This window comes from Macrobrachium nipponense, chromosome 40, assembly GCF_015104395.2.
Source record: "Macrobrachium nipponense isolate FS-2020 chromosome 40, ASM1510439v2, whole genome shotgun sequence".
In the NCBI taxonomy this organism is placed as follows: domain Eukaryota; kingdom Metazoa; phylum Arthropoda; class Malacostraca; order Decapoda; family Palaemonidae; genus Macrobrachium; species Macrobrachium nipponense.
In genome coordinates, this window is record NC_061101.1 from 18,207,624 (window position 1) to 18,221,982 (window position 14,359).

The 14,359-nt window shown below is 37.6% G+C and overlaps 1 protein-coding gene across 2 annotated transcripts in view; it reads right to left on the reverse strand.

Moving 5' to 3' along the window:
• LOC135211965 (uncharacterized) overlaps window positions 1-14,359 on the reverse strand; it is a 934,916-nt gene that overhangs the window by 292,949 nt on the left and 627,608 nt on the right. The gene's annotated exons all lie outside the window — the stretch shown is intronic.

Consider the following 14,359-nt stretch of genomic DNA (forward strand, 5'->3'; position numbering starts at 1 on the left):
TACATTTTAACTTTAAAAAAATGAAAAAAGAAGTCTGAAGGTTTTTGCTTTTTCTGTTTCCAGAACCATAGCTGTACTTAATAAAGGACATCTTTACCTTGAGACAAAAGCAATTATATTCTGAAAATGATGATGACAAAGGTGAAAAAAAGGTGTAAATTTTACAAATTACTAAAACGTAGACAAGCCGATGACAAAAGTTCCATTCATGACTATAGTTTCAGATAAAACTACGAAGAGAGATCGAGGAATTTCCCAGGATGGAAAATCTAATATTGAATTCCGAAATATCTTATGTTTCGAAGAACGTCCATTTTCCTAAGAAATTCCCTAATTCGAGAGACGAAAATGTCGTCACTTAACGAGGATATGTCCTTGTCTATTATTTCTTTTTAGGAAAATTATGGATATTTTCATTTTCCTTGTCTATTATTTCTTTTTATATAATCGTGGTTTATTCCATTTTTTTCTATATAACATAAAAATTTAGAATGTTAGAGGCTATTCCAGTTCAAATATGCTTACGTAAAATCTCCGGGTAGATTTCCACAGTATTATGAAAGTAATGAAATCGAAATATTTACCATTCGTATTCCTGAAAGTATCCGACAGTCACTAGAAACAATGCATCTTGGGAAAATCACGCCATAAAAAAAAAAAAAAAAAAAAAAAAAAAAAAAAAAAAAAGTCAATTTGTCTCTACAGAGGTTCAAATCAAATTTCTTCTCAACGTCCTTCTCTATACCCGCAGGCCTAGTGCGACCTTGCTTGAAGACCTCTCATTCATAACTCGTCCTCCACGTCACAAATACTGGATAGCTTGAATGGGAAAGCATTCACAATCGATGAACACGAAGCCTGTTCATCTTTCATACAAATCATTTTTCCCTTGCGAAGTTGCCTGAATGTTCCGTTTTGTGCTAATGCCACTCAGTCACGTGACACCAGTTGGACGCACGTAAATGAAGATTGGATACATTGCATCTGAACACGTTTGTCTTCTCTTTGTTTAACCTGCAAACTTTCCAGTTCCCTTTCTTCTGCTTTTATTGTCATCATTTCAGGTCAGCAGCTCTTAACAGGGTTAACCATCTTCGCTTCAGGGACTATTTCGAAGGTCTCCGGCATAACTAACGACGGATACATAAAATTTATAACGCGACCAGTCTTTTACCCCATTAGAAAGGTTGCCAAATATAGTAACCATTCCGTCTTTTATATATCTCTTTGTAAATGAAATCAAGTTGCAAGCCCCTGGAGCTAGACTCAAACATGTAAACCTGTCAGTCGTCCAATAAGTATATTACGTTATCCAAACTCACACACAAACACACACACACACACATATATATATATATATATATATATATATATATATATATATATATATATATATATATATGTGTGTGTGTGTGTGTGTGTGTGTGTGTGTGTACATATATGTGTATATATTTAATATAGATATATATATATATATATATATATATATATATACACATATAAGGCCCAAGCATGTAAAACACTACCAGCCTTATGATAATTAAAAATTAAACAGAGGCCTTATTAACAAACCTCTGAACCCCATATACACAACCCATCTACGTCTTGCACGTCCCCTTCCACCCCATTAAATATATATAATTATATATATATATATATATATATATATATATATATATATATATATATATTTATCTATATATATACTCTATCTTTTGAGTTGGCCGAGAAGGGAAAGGAAAAAAGCCCTTCACTTTGTGACCGATATTGAGAACAAGGAGACAAAATTAACGTTATGCATAATGGGTTAATGAAACAAGACTCCAAATTTCCGAAGCAGAATGAATCCATTCACTCAAGCCTGATGCAACTGGAACGTCTTAAATGGTGACAGACCTCAGAGGCTGAAGGTGATTCTCATCCTACGAAATAGAAGTCTGGTGGACGAGTACAGTGGGAGAAATTATTGGAACTGCGTCTTTGAGGCACAGAGACTGTAGCTAATTACTTGATCGTTATTCAGATATGTTATCAAAATCGAGATTGAGGGAGGAAAATTGAGACTGAATGGCCAGTCCTAATAACAGAGAGCGGCGACGAGTCGAGAGCAGATAAGCTCTGGAAGAATGATTCTTCGAAGAATTCAAAGGAGGCGAAGGAACACAACCAGGAGCAACGCCACAAGGAATGACAGGGAAAAAGATATCCAAAGGCGGGCGATGACAGATTTCAAGTGGTAAGGAAAAACACTAGACCACTGTGATTTAACATCCTTGATGAACTAAACTGAAAGTAGGATGTTTTTCTGTACACACGGCCATTGGTGAAATGTACCGTTTGAAGATTCATACAACCTATAGCTAAGTGGGGTTCCCTCTCATTACATCTTACCTAATCCCTTGTTTTAATGGTTTTACTTTCTTCCCGTGTTATGTCATGTGAAAACCTAACCAGATTGTGTTTCACCTCTATTAGGCCTGGGCTGTCTAAGCATATCCGGCCTTGAAAATAGGTCTACTCTACAAACATACATACATACATATAAACACACACACACACACGTGAATAACTTGATCACGAAATATGTAAAACGTGATGCTATGTGTAAATAAAGGCAATGCCACAAAGGAATATGAAAAACGAAAACTGCGAGATCTTTCGGTCTTAACGACCCTTTACTAGAAGCAAGAGTCTTGCCTTAAAGTAAAGATCGTTAGGACCGAAAGATCTCGGCAGTTCTCGTTTTTCATTTTCCTCCGTGGCATTGCCTTTATTTACACACATATATATGTGTGTGTTTGTGTGTGAGTATGCGTATGAGTATCTGCGTATGTGAGATGTATTATAATAGCCAATGTGTTGTATTAGCTTCCTGATTACCTCACACTTTTTTGGATGAACCTATTACCACAAGTCTTTAATAGAAGCGGAGATAAAAAAAAAAAAAAGGCTTGTAGTGATAAACGACCCCAAACGATTATGAGGACGTGAGACGTTAAGATGTCATTATAGCTAGTATTTTGTTAAAACGCATCAAAGGGAGCCGGGGGGGGTGAGAGAAGGGAGGTGAATGGATGTCATGACACAAACACAAACGTCAAACTGACGTCTTAGGTGGATGAAGCAACTTTAAAGAGAAGCGAAGCAGAGGCTGTCATTTTGGAAGAGTTGCTGTTCATAACAATAAAAAAAAATACACAGCTTTAAATTTAACACAGGCATTTAACACAGAAATTTTGTGAAGAATTGTGATTACCTCATACTTAACTTACATTCTCCTTAGACTTTGAGCAGTTTTCCGCGTTCATACTCACCTTAGAAATGTGACTATTCAACTTTTTCTTTCATCAGACAGCTCTTTTCGGACTTTGCAGCATTCCTTTGTCAGCAACTGCGATATTATTATAACAAAAAAATAAGCTAAGCCAAATCTATAATACGGAAGAATACGACAATCCGTCTCTATCATCTTCAATACAAATTAGTAATCAGAAGTGATAATTATAGATAAAAATGATTGAAATCTTACAGAGAAGGAGGGATTCATATTTCCCAACATACAAGTTCGGAATTTTTTTTCTTTTTTAGTGCGTTCACTCAGCAATTTACTGCTATCGCCTCAGCAAAAACTAAATCTCGTCAAGTACAGACTCAGCTGCGACTAACTGCCTATTTTGTTGTTGCCCTTCCATCATGAACACAGCCACTGTATAATTATATTGTTGGGTGCACAGTCTCATTAGATGCTTAATTGTGATAAAGATAAAACCTGAAACATGAGAATTTATAAGACCGAGATTATATTGCCACAAAAAAAGGGGAAAATGTCCTGATAATGAGGCTGCTTCCGAGACGAGTTCAATTGTGCGTGATGGTAGGCTTATTTCTCGAGCACCTGGCGATGGACCGAGGTACTTTCGCGCGTTTGGGAATATATTCTGAATATTTTATCAGCCCTTGATTACTAATAATAATAATAAAAAAATCATATCTGAAACTTTAACAAAATTCCAGTTGTTAATGCAATAAAGAGGGAAAGATAAAATGCATTCACATACTTCTAATGATAGTAATGAATCTCGGAGCAAAGCCTCAAAGCCTTTACATACTCTCTCTCTCTCTCTCTCTCTCTCTCTTCTCTCTCTCGTCTCTCTCTCTCTCTCGCTCCCTCTCTCTCTCTCTCTCTCTCCTCTCAAAAAAAAAAAAAAAAAAAAAAAAAACAGACTGAACATTTTCGCTCATTAAACACATACAAAGGGCCTGAACACATTTTTTTAGCTCAAAAAAAATCTAAATATATATTATCATGTGTATCCTCAATTATATACCTAGTCCAACAAACCTTACTCAGCGAAGGATTATGAATGATTCTTAAGAAGGTCGTCTGGTTAATAAATAAGTAAATAAATATGAATGAAAGATTAATCCATATAATTAAACAACAGATAAAAACTCGTCCGACAAAATCCTAAACCCGTGTTCATGGCAGAACTTATTCAATGTATTTTCATGAATATGAATATATATATAGTATATATACATATACACACACACACACACACACACACACACACACACACACACACATATATTATATATATATATATATATATATATATATATATATATATATATATATTATATATTATATATATATAATATACATATATATATACTATATTAACTAAAATCGCATGAATATATACGTAGTCAAGTGTACACATACAAACAAACAAACACACACACACACACATATATATATATATATATATATATATATATATATATATATATATATATATATATATATACATATATATATATATATAAATATATATATATATATATATAATATATAGGTATATATATATATATAGGGTGATAATATATATTATATATATATATTAGGCCTAGGGTTTTTGATTAATAATATATTGTCAATATGTTCTCTGTTACCTATTGGAATGTGAAGAACAGTGGAGAGGCAACGACCCGAGAAAAACTGACAATGAGTTTCTATGGGTGGCGTGAGATAAAACTGCTTAGTTAGACAAGTCAATGTACGATAGTTTATTAACTCTTCTCAAAGTGCCTTTGTGAAACTGGTTGCGGCCAGTAAGTGTGAGGCGCTAACGAACTGTGTGTTCGTATGTGCGTGTGTGCCTCTTCTATTGATAATCTATGATACGCAAGTCTATGGGGGGATTTCGATAGAGGCGTCTTCGAGAGAAAGGCAAGATGCCGTGGCGCTCACCGGGAGTTTTTTATTAAGTGTGCTTTAAAGGCGCTGTCACACTAGCAAAATTTCCGTCGACTTTTTCTGAGTTTGTCGTCGACTTTCCAAAGAGGTCGACGTCATTCCGTACTCTAGTTGTCACACACGTTCTTTTTCATACCGTGGTTGTCGTCGTCAAAACGTAAACAAACCATCTGAGCTGTGACTTCCCGGAATGATAAAACAACTATGCTTTATAACACACAGCAACTAGTGGGTTTTGCTTGCTTGTGTTTAACGATGCTGCATAGAATTAAAAAAAAAAGTCTTTGGGTCCGGTCCTGGTTAAAAAGACGTGAAAAGTTTTATTTTAAAAAACAAGCTAGGGCTAGCCTAGATAGGCTATTCGTAACCTTGTTTACACAACCACAGTCAGACTGTATTACATAAATTAAGCTAGAGAAACACTGCAAAAATTTTAAAGATTTTTGTTTATATTATTTGCTAATGCGAAAATAATAATAATAATAATAATAATAACAACTGCGAGCAGACCTAGGCTATATAACAATCTGATATTCACGATATAGCATGCTTATCTGTATAAAGGTCAGCAAATTCAGGAAAGTTTTCCCTGAGTCGCATGGTGATCTCTTGGTAATTTTTTCATTTAAGACCCTTTTTCATAAGACTATCATGATAATGGTCCCATAAGCATCGTCTCTCCCCATATCTTTGACCAAAAACTGTTCTGGCAGTCTTGTCCACAGTACCAAGAACTCCATCCTGCATCTGATGACTTGAAATGCACGCTTTCTGAGATATAAACAAACAATAAAGTCGACGGTAGCGATGAGTTGAATTCGATCGGTACCGCTTTCAAAATTCGTGACGACAACACCAGAAAGTCGTCGTCAAAACATGAAAAGTCGACGTCAAATTCAAAAGTCAACGGAAATTTCGCTAGTGTGACAGCGCCTTTAGTGTTCCGGCTGCTTGGGTGAGTGTTGAAGTATTTTAGCCGAAGACTGGCTTGTTATCTATTTGGCATTTTGTGATGATATCCAATCTTTAATCTCTGATTGTTAAACTTGTGTGTATACTTACCGGGATGTGTTCTGTGTCTTTGAAACAGACGTTCTGGCAATGGGGGGGACAGGGCAGTCCAGATGGATAGAGACGATTGGTGTGACTATAACTGTTCAGACATTTTACTGTTGGGTTTTTTTTAAGTTAGTCTGTAAGACTTGATTAATTCCTTATTTATTCATTGTTAATAAATGTGTTTTCTTATGATGCAACTCTCTCATTTTGGTTACCTGTTAGAATGGAGAGAAAGATGTGGGAGAGAGAGAGGAGTTGGCCGAGAGAGAGAGAGAGAGAGAGAGAGAGAGGAGAGAGAAGAGAGAGAGGGGGGGGGGGGGGGTGGGGGGGGCTGCTGTGTATTAGTTTGCCTTGACGCTCGCGTTACACGTTTACCAAATGAATAATGAGGGAATACCTCATTACATATATATATAATATATATATATATATATATATATATATATATATATATATTATTATATATATAGATATAATATATATAATAAATTTATATCTATTATATATATATATATATATATATATATATATATATATATATATATATTTATCTATTTATTTATGTATAAAATAAGAGAGAGGCCTCTGCACTTTAAAAAGAATTATTACATTTCATTTTGAAATAAATACGTTGTAGCACATCAATCCCACTGTACCACAAAACATAATCTTAAAAGATTCTAATTACTCTATTCCTCTTCAAGGGCTGCAATTTCCTGCGCCCCTGCTTTTTGCCTCAAATGAAAACACTGCAATTACACGTAAAAAAATATCAATTAAACACAGGAACTAACTATACAGAATCACTTTCAGGTGCGTTCTAAAAGACATCTAGAAGCAGTGGTATTCATTTTTAAGTAACCAATTTTGTGAATCGTCATTGAAATCTCGCATCAAATAAGAGCTGAAGTTCCGAAGATAACTCTGAATAGAGATACTCGTATATCCATTAACAATAATACATTGCAGTAATGAAAAATTACACAAGTGGTGCTTGGCACAGGGGTTTAGAATCCTTTTGAAGTAACAAATTAAGTGTTATTTACTCCAAGATACAACGTTACTCAAAGTAATATTTCCTGTATTATTTTTCATGTTACTTTGATTTAATACACACAAAACCTAAACTCTGACGTTCTCAGTGTATGTAACGTGAGGATTGGGAAGTGTCTTTGTGTGTGCAATTGAAAATTTAAGTGTGAAAATAAGATTAAAACTAAAACTATAAACACCAAGACCAAAAGATAGGAGAACAAATAGGCGCCCTTCTTAGCTTGGCTGTCTGCAACAAACGCGTCCCACAGGTCACAGAAGTCAAGAGACGATCACCGTCTTGACCTCGAGTAACCTTTGCTTGCATACCGAGCCTCATTAGCGGCTCGTAAATCAGTGTTAAGTGGTGATGTAAAACCCTTTATCGGATTCCACGAACAGAGTTGTGAGTCTTTGCCTTTGCACAGATGGTTTTCAAATGGCCACCACGAACTGATCCGCAGTGATTCTGGGAATTGCCAAGTTGCCTTTGGTCAGGGATGCATAAATCACTTTCGTTTGTGATCCCTGATTTTGATATATATTTATCATTCATTGCCTCCGCCTCTCTCTCTCTCTCTCTCTCTCTCTCTCTCTCTCTCTCTCTCTCTCTCTCTCTCTCTCTCTCTCTCTCTCTCTTCCTTACCACTTCTTTTTTCTGATAACCTCGGTCCTCTTTGAGTCAGACTTTTATACTCCCGCTGGATAAAATGCGTCTGAACGAATATAACCAATTCGAATATACTAGATTACATATCATACAATAGACAACGATTAAAATGCTTACAAAATCAAGTAGCAAAATCAAAATGTGGGGGAAAGAAAATCTCAAATTTACTCAACAAAGGCCACGCAATCATAAATATGACGCAAAGGAGCGACAAAAAAGGTACATTCAAACATCTTGAACACGAAAACAAGAACTATTTATTGTTAAATTCTCAAGGGTAATGATACGGAAATCGTGTTCAAACGTCATTTGTTCACTTTCACAACATCTTGGTACGGCTAAGATTTCATTTTATTGTTATTGCTTGTTTTATTGCAACGTAAAAACCACAACGGTCATCAATGCCGGAAATACATTGTTTGTCAGATCAGCTGGTTCCTCTGGGGGAAAACATCTCTATAAAATTGGTCTAACATAGCCTGGGGAAATTATAAGGAAGATATAAAGAATAAAACCTGTTAAAAAGACCAGATTCTTCAACCTACTTAAAGGTGCAGCTTGATCTGATAACGCCATTATCTGTGAGACCTCAGGATAGAAGATAATTTCCCTCCTCAACCAGCTTGTAGGGGATACCTTTCCACCTCAACCAGCTTCTTGGAGATAATTTCCCTCCTAAATCAGTTTCTTGGAGATAATTTCTCTCCTGAACAAGCTTCTTGGAGAACATTTCCCTCCCCAACCAGCTTCTAGGAGATACTTTCCCTCCTCAATCAGCTTCTTGGAGATAATTTCCCTCCTCAATCAGCTTCTTGGAGATAATTTCCCTCCTCAATCAGCTTCTTGGAGATAATTTCCCTCATTAACCAATTTCTATGGGATAAGTTCCCTCCTCAACCAGCTTCTTGGAGATAATTTCCCTCCTCAACCAGCTTCGAGAGTAATTTCCCTCCTCAATCGCTCTTGGAGATAATTTCCCCTCCCTCAACCACTTCTTGGAGATAATTTCCCTCCTCAACCACTTGGAGATAATTTCCTCCTAAACCAGCTTCTAGGAGATATTTCCCTCCTCAACCAACCACTTCTAGATATAATTTTCCCTCTCAACAGCTTCTTGGAGATAATTTCCCTCCTCAACCAGCTTCTTGGAGATAATTTCCCTCCTCAACCAGCTTCTTGGAGATAATTTCCCTCCTCAACCAGCTTCTTGGAGATAATTTCCCTCCTCAACCAGCTTCCTAGTGAGATAATTTTCCCTCCTCAACCACTTCTTGGAGAGATTTCCCTCCTTCAACCCGCTTCTTGAGATATTTCCCTCCTCAATCAGCTCTAGGAGATAATTTCCCTCCTCAACCAGCTTCTAGGAGATGATTTCCCTCCTCAATTAGCTTCTTGGAGAACATTTCCCTCCTCAATTAGCTTCTAGGAGATAATTTCCCTCCTCAACCAGCTTCTAGGAGATGATTTCCCTCCTCAATTAGCTTCTTGGAGAACATTTCCCTCCTCAATTAGCTTCTTGGAGAACATTTCCCTCCTCAATTAGCTCTAGGAGTGATTTCCCTTTGCCTTCAATTAGGTTCTTGAGAACATTAATTTCCCTCCTCAATTAGCCTTCTTTGGAGAACATTTCCTTCCTCAATATAGGCTTCTAGGAGATGAAATTTCCTCCTCAATAGCTTTCTGGAGAACATTTCCTCCTGAAAATTAGCTTTCTTGGAGAACATTTCCCTCCTCAATCAGCTTCTTGGAGATAATTTCCCTCCTCAATTAGCTTCTTGGAGATAATTTCCCTCCTCAACCAGCTTCTTGGAGATAATTTCCCTCCTCAATTAGCTTCTTGGAGATAATTTCCCTCCTCAACCAGCTTCTTGGAGATAATTTCCCGTCCTCCAATTAGCTTTTGGAGAAGATTCCCTCCTCAATTAGCTTCTTGGAGAACATTTCCCTCCTCAATTAGCTTCTAGGAGATAATTTCCCTCCTCAACCAGCTTCTAGGAGATAATTTCCCTCCTCAGACCATCTTGTTCTTGGAGATGAATTTTCCCTCCCTTCAACCTATCTTGCCTTAGGAGAATTAATTTCCCCTCCTCAACCAGCTTCTAGGAGATAATTTGCCCTCCTCAACCCAGCTTTTCTTGGAGATAATTTCCCTGCCTCAGCCATGCTTTGTTGGAGATAATTTCCCTCCTCAACCAGCTTCTAGGAGATAATTTCCCTCCTCAACCTGCTTCTAGGAGATAATTTCCCTCCTCAACCAGCTTCTAGGAGATAATTTCCCTCCTCAACCAGCTTCTAGGAGATAATTTCCCTCCTCAACCAGCTTCTAGGAGATAATTTCCCTCCTCAACCAGCTTCTTGGAGATAATTTCCCTCCTCAATCGTTCTTTGGAGATAATTTCCCTCCTCAACCAAGCGCCCTGGAGACTAATCTTCCTTCCTCCAACCCAGCTTCTTGCCCGAGATAATTTCCTCCTCAATCAGCTTATTGAAGATAATTTTCCTCCAATCAAACCAGTTAATTGAGATTTAATTTCCCCCAATCCTCAAATCAGCTTCTTGGAGCCCTTCTAAGGAAGAATAATTTCCCAACTTCCTCCCAACCAGCCTTCTTGGAGAAATTAATTTTCCCTCCCTTCAACCAAGCCCTTTCCTGGATTTATTTAATTTCCCTCCCCTAACCTTACAGCCTTCCTTGAAGATTCCCTAAATTTCCCTTCCTTCCCAACCACAGCTTCCTTGAGATAATTTTCCCTCCTCAACCAGCTTTCTTGGAGATAATTTCCCTCCTCAACCAGCTTCTTGGAGATAATTTCCCTCCTCAACCAGCTTCTTGGAGATAATTTCCCTCCTCAACCAGCTTCTTGGAGATAATTTCCCTCCTCAACCAGCTTCTTGGAGATAATTTCCCTCAATCAGCTTTCTTGGAGATAATTTCCCTCCTCAACCAGCTTCTTGGAGATAATTTCCCTCCTCAACCAGCTTCTTGGAGATAATTTCCCTCCTCAACCAGCTTCTTGGAGATAATTTCCCTCCTCAACCAGCTTCTTGGAGATAATTTTTCCTCCTCAAACTTTTCCCAGTTCTTGGGAAAACAATTTCCCTCCTCAAACAGCTTCTTGGGATAATTTTCCCCTCCTCAAATCAGCTTCCTTGGAAGATTTAATTTTCCCCCTCCTCAACCGCATCTTGGAGATAATTTCCTCCTCAAACCAGCTTTCTTGGAGATAATTTCCCTCACTCCCCAACCGCTTCTAGTTTCCCGGTATTTCCCTTCCGCCGGCCCAGCCTTTATCCCTAAGGAGATAATTTCCTCCCAACCACTTCCTTGTTGAAGTTATTTATTTCTTCTCATGCGGGCCGCGGGTTCCCTTGCTTGGAGAGTACCCGTTTGGCCCCTTCCTCCCAACCAGGCCCTTCCTAAGGAGATAATTTCCCCTCCTCAATCCAGCCCTTCTTAGGAGATAATTTCCCTCCTCAACCAGCTTCTAGGAGATAATTTTCCCTCCTCAACCCTTGGCCCTTCCTAGGAGATAACCCTTTCCCTCCTCCATTCCAGCCTTCCCTAAGGAGGATAATTTTCCCTCCGCTTTCACCCAAGCTTCCTAGGAGATAATTTCCTTCCTCAACCCAGCCTTCTTAGGAGAAATTAATTTCCCTCCTCAACCAGGCCCTTCCTAAGGAGGATAATTTCCCTTCCTCAGCCAGCCCCTTCCTAAGGAGATAAACCCTTTCCTCAATTCAACCCAGCTTTCTTGGAAGATAATTTCCCTCCTCAAGCCAGGCCCTTTTGGAGGCCCATAATTTCCCTCCCTCCCAAACCAAGCTTCTTTAGGAGATCCCAATTTTCCCTCCCTCCAAAGCCAGGCCTTCCTAGGAGAATAATTTCCCTCTCAGCTTCCTAGAGATATTTCCTCCTCACCAGCTTCTAGGAGATAATTTTCCCTTCCTCCACCCAGCCAGCCTTCCTAGGATAATTTCTTTCCTCCATCAGCTTCTAGGAGATAATTTCCCTCTTCAACCAGCTTCTAGGATTAGCAACCTTGTCTTAAGCTTTCTAAGGATGAAGCACTGCTTGGTCAAGTATTATGCAGTGGGGTAAAAGACACAAAAACTGATTGCTGTAAGAGTATGAACACTCCTAGTTGCAGACTGCTGGATTTATGGGATAATCATCCGCATTTTCTCTACTTTTTTTTTATTTATAACGAACCTGTAACACCCTTAGAAAGATACAAATAAATCATACGTACCAAATATTCAAGGGGCACTGTATCGAGTTCGTTTTCTGCAAGCATTGAAGAGACGGTAGCATTAACTATACTCGGTTTTTTTCCATCTGTCCACCCGCCTGTGGTGTTTGCGTATGGTAACACTGCGTCCCGGGCTTTAGATAGTTACATTCAGCTTACATTCAACGATTAAAATAATATCCTATTTCGAATATTAACGGTGTAATTCGCATACAGTAAATTATTAAAACACTTTTCAGCTGCAAATGTACACCCAGATATCCTTTTATTTACTTAAACTTACACATAGCGTATAGTAAGATTATCCTTAATAATGGCTTATGTCGACTGACTGATCCAAGGAACTGCCATCAATACATATTTCAAAGACACGGCTGTATTATCGCTTATTTTACTCTAGCACAAGGTACCCTAACTTTCTGAGCTACCTAAATGATCAAACACTCTGGTCCTATGGACTTCTCATGTTCGACCACATTGATAGTTCCGAATTAACGACAATATCTGATGTATAGTACAAGGTCAAATCTTTGTTCTTTTTTCCTCTTCTTTCTCGGTGTTTTTGTATGATTGTTTTAGAAATGAGATAGGAGTATTGGGTAAATTTTTAATGAATACGAAGTAGTAAATGACATTCCTCTCAGTCATTACGAACAGCGGGTAAAATTGTCTTGAAGAATGATTGTTTTCATTCTGAATTCCAAAAGCAGAAGCCTCAAGTCTCGTCTGCAGCGACAAGGCTCGAACCCTGCCCCCGCCCCGCAAAAATAAAAAATAAAAAGAAAAAAGAATGTGCAACTTTCAAAGGTGCAATCATAAATCATTTTGTGTCCTAATTTCGTAAATAGCAGTACTCCAGCGTCGTTACCATGAATTATATCATTAAGTTTAACACTTACGCTCAACGTTTATTTTTGAGGTACCATTTTTACAATGATTTTCAACGTTGCGTTGACAGCCATATATCTTAGTTTCTAGTCCAATTAACGCATTCTGTTATGGCATACGGCCTACGACATCAATAAGATCTTTATCATTACAGAAAAGTAAGTACAAAGCATATGATGATGAAAGCATATCAGTTAGAAATTTTGACATAAATTTAGCATTTTTTTTAAGTCTACTCGACGAATCAAGACAGGTTCTACATAATGTTATCGAAAGCACTGGCTTCCAACAACAAAATCATTATCATTATGAGATAGTTTTGCTAGACCCCCAACTCATTTCTTATCATTATCTCGAATACTAATATTAGCTCTTCTTTATTCCTTTCAACCCTTTTTAATGCAACGGGCAGCACGCCTTTGAGCACGGCCACGTGTTGGTATAAGGCCGGATTAATCTAAACAACCTAACACACTAATAAAAGGCACGGGCACGTGCTGGTATAAGGCCGGATTAATCTAAACAACCTAACACACTAATACAAACTCATGTCTTATGCCGAATGATTTTAAACACTTTCGTTCCATTCTACCATTAACCTAACGGTCCAAATCTGCAATTTAACAAACGTAATCATGACACTCTTATGAAATATAAATATTTTAGTACCAAAACCAAACCAGTGTCTAGATATTTGCTTCTTACATAAAAAGACACTTATGGCCTAACCAATCCCCCGACCAATCCCTCCCTATCAATCAAAAATAAAAAAAAATTCCTGATTTGTATGTAGTGTTCTATTTTCATACTCTTAACAAATACCTGACATCGTCTCCGAATTCTCACATGCAATTATGCTCAAAGCTTCGGACGAATATAATGTTCAAACTCTTGAATGCTAACCTCATACTAATATCAAAAACACATTTGACCTATAAAAATCTATATCAAATCAAAGCGACCTCGTAAAGATGACATATTGATTCCACGGTCTGACATGATTCACGAAAATTGGGTTAAGTTCACTAATTGGACCTCTAGGGTCTAGATTCCTGAAGGTAGAGACGATTACAAAGCTTATGACTGTCTTTAAGAAACTAATTTTTTTTTTTTAGAGACGTTGATTTTCCTGGTAGTTCGAATCGCTGGTCGATTTTCTTTACGGTTATCTTTTGAAATTCCTACACGCACCAAAGGTCA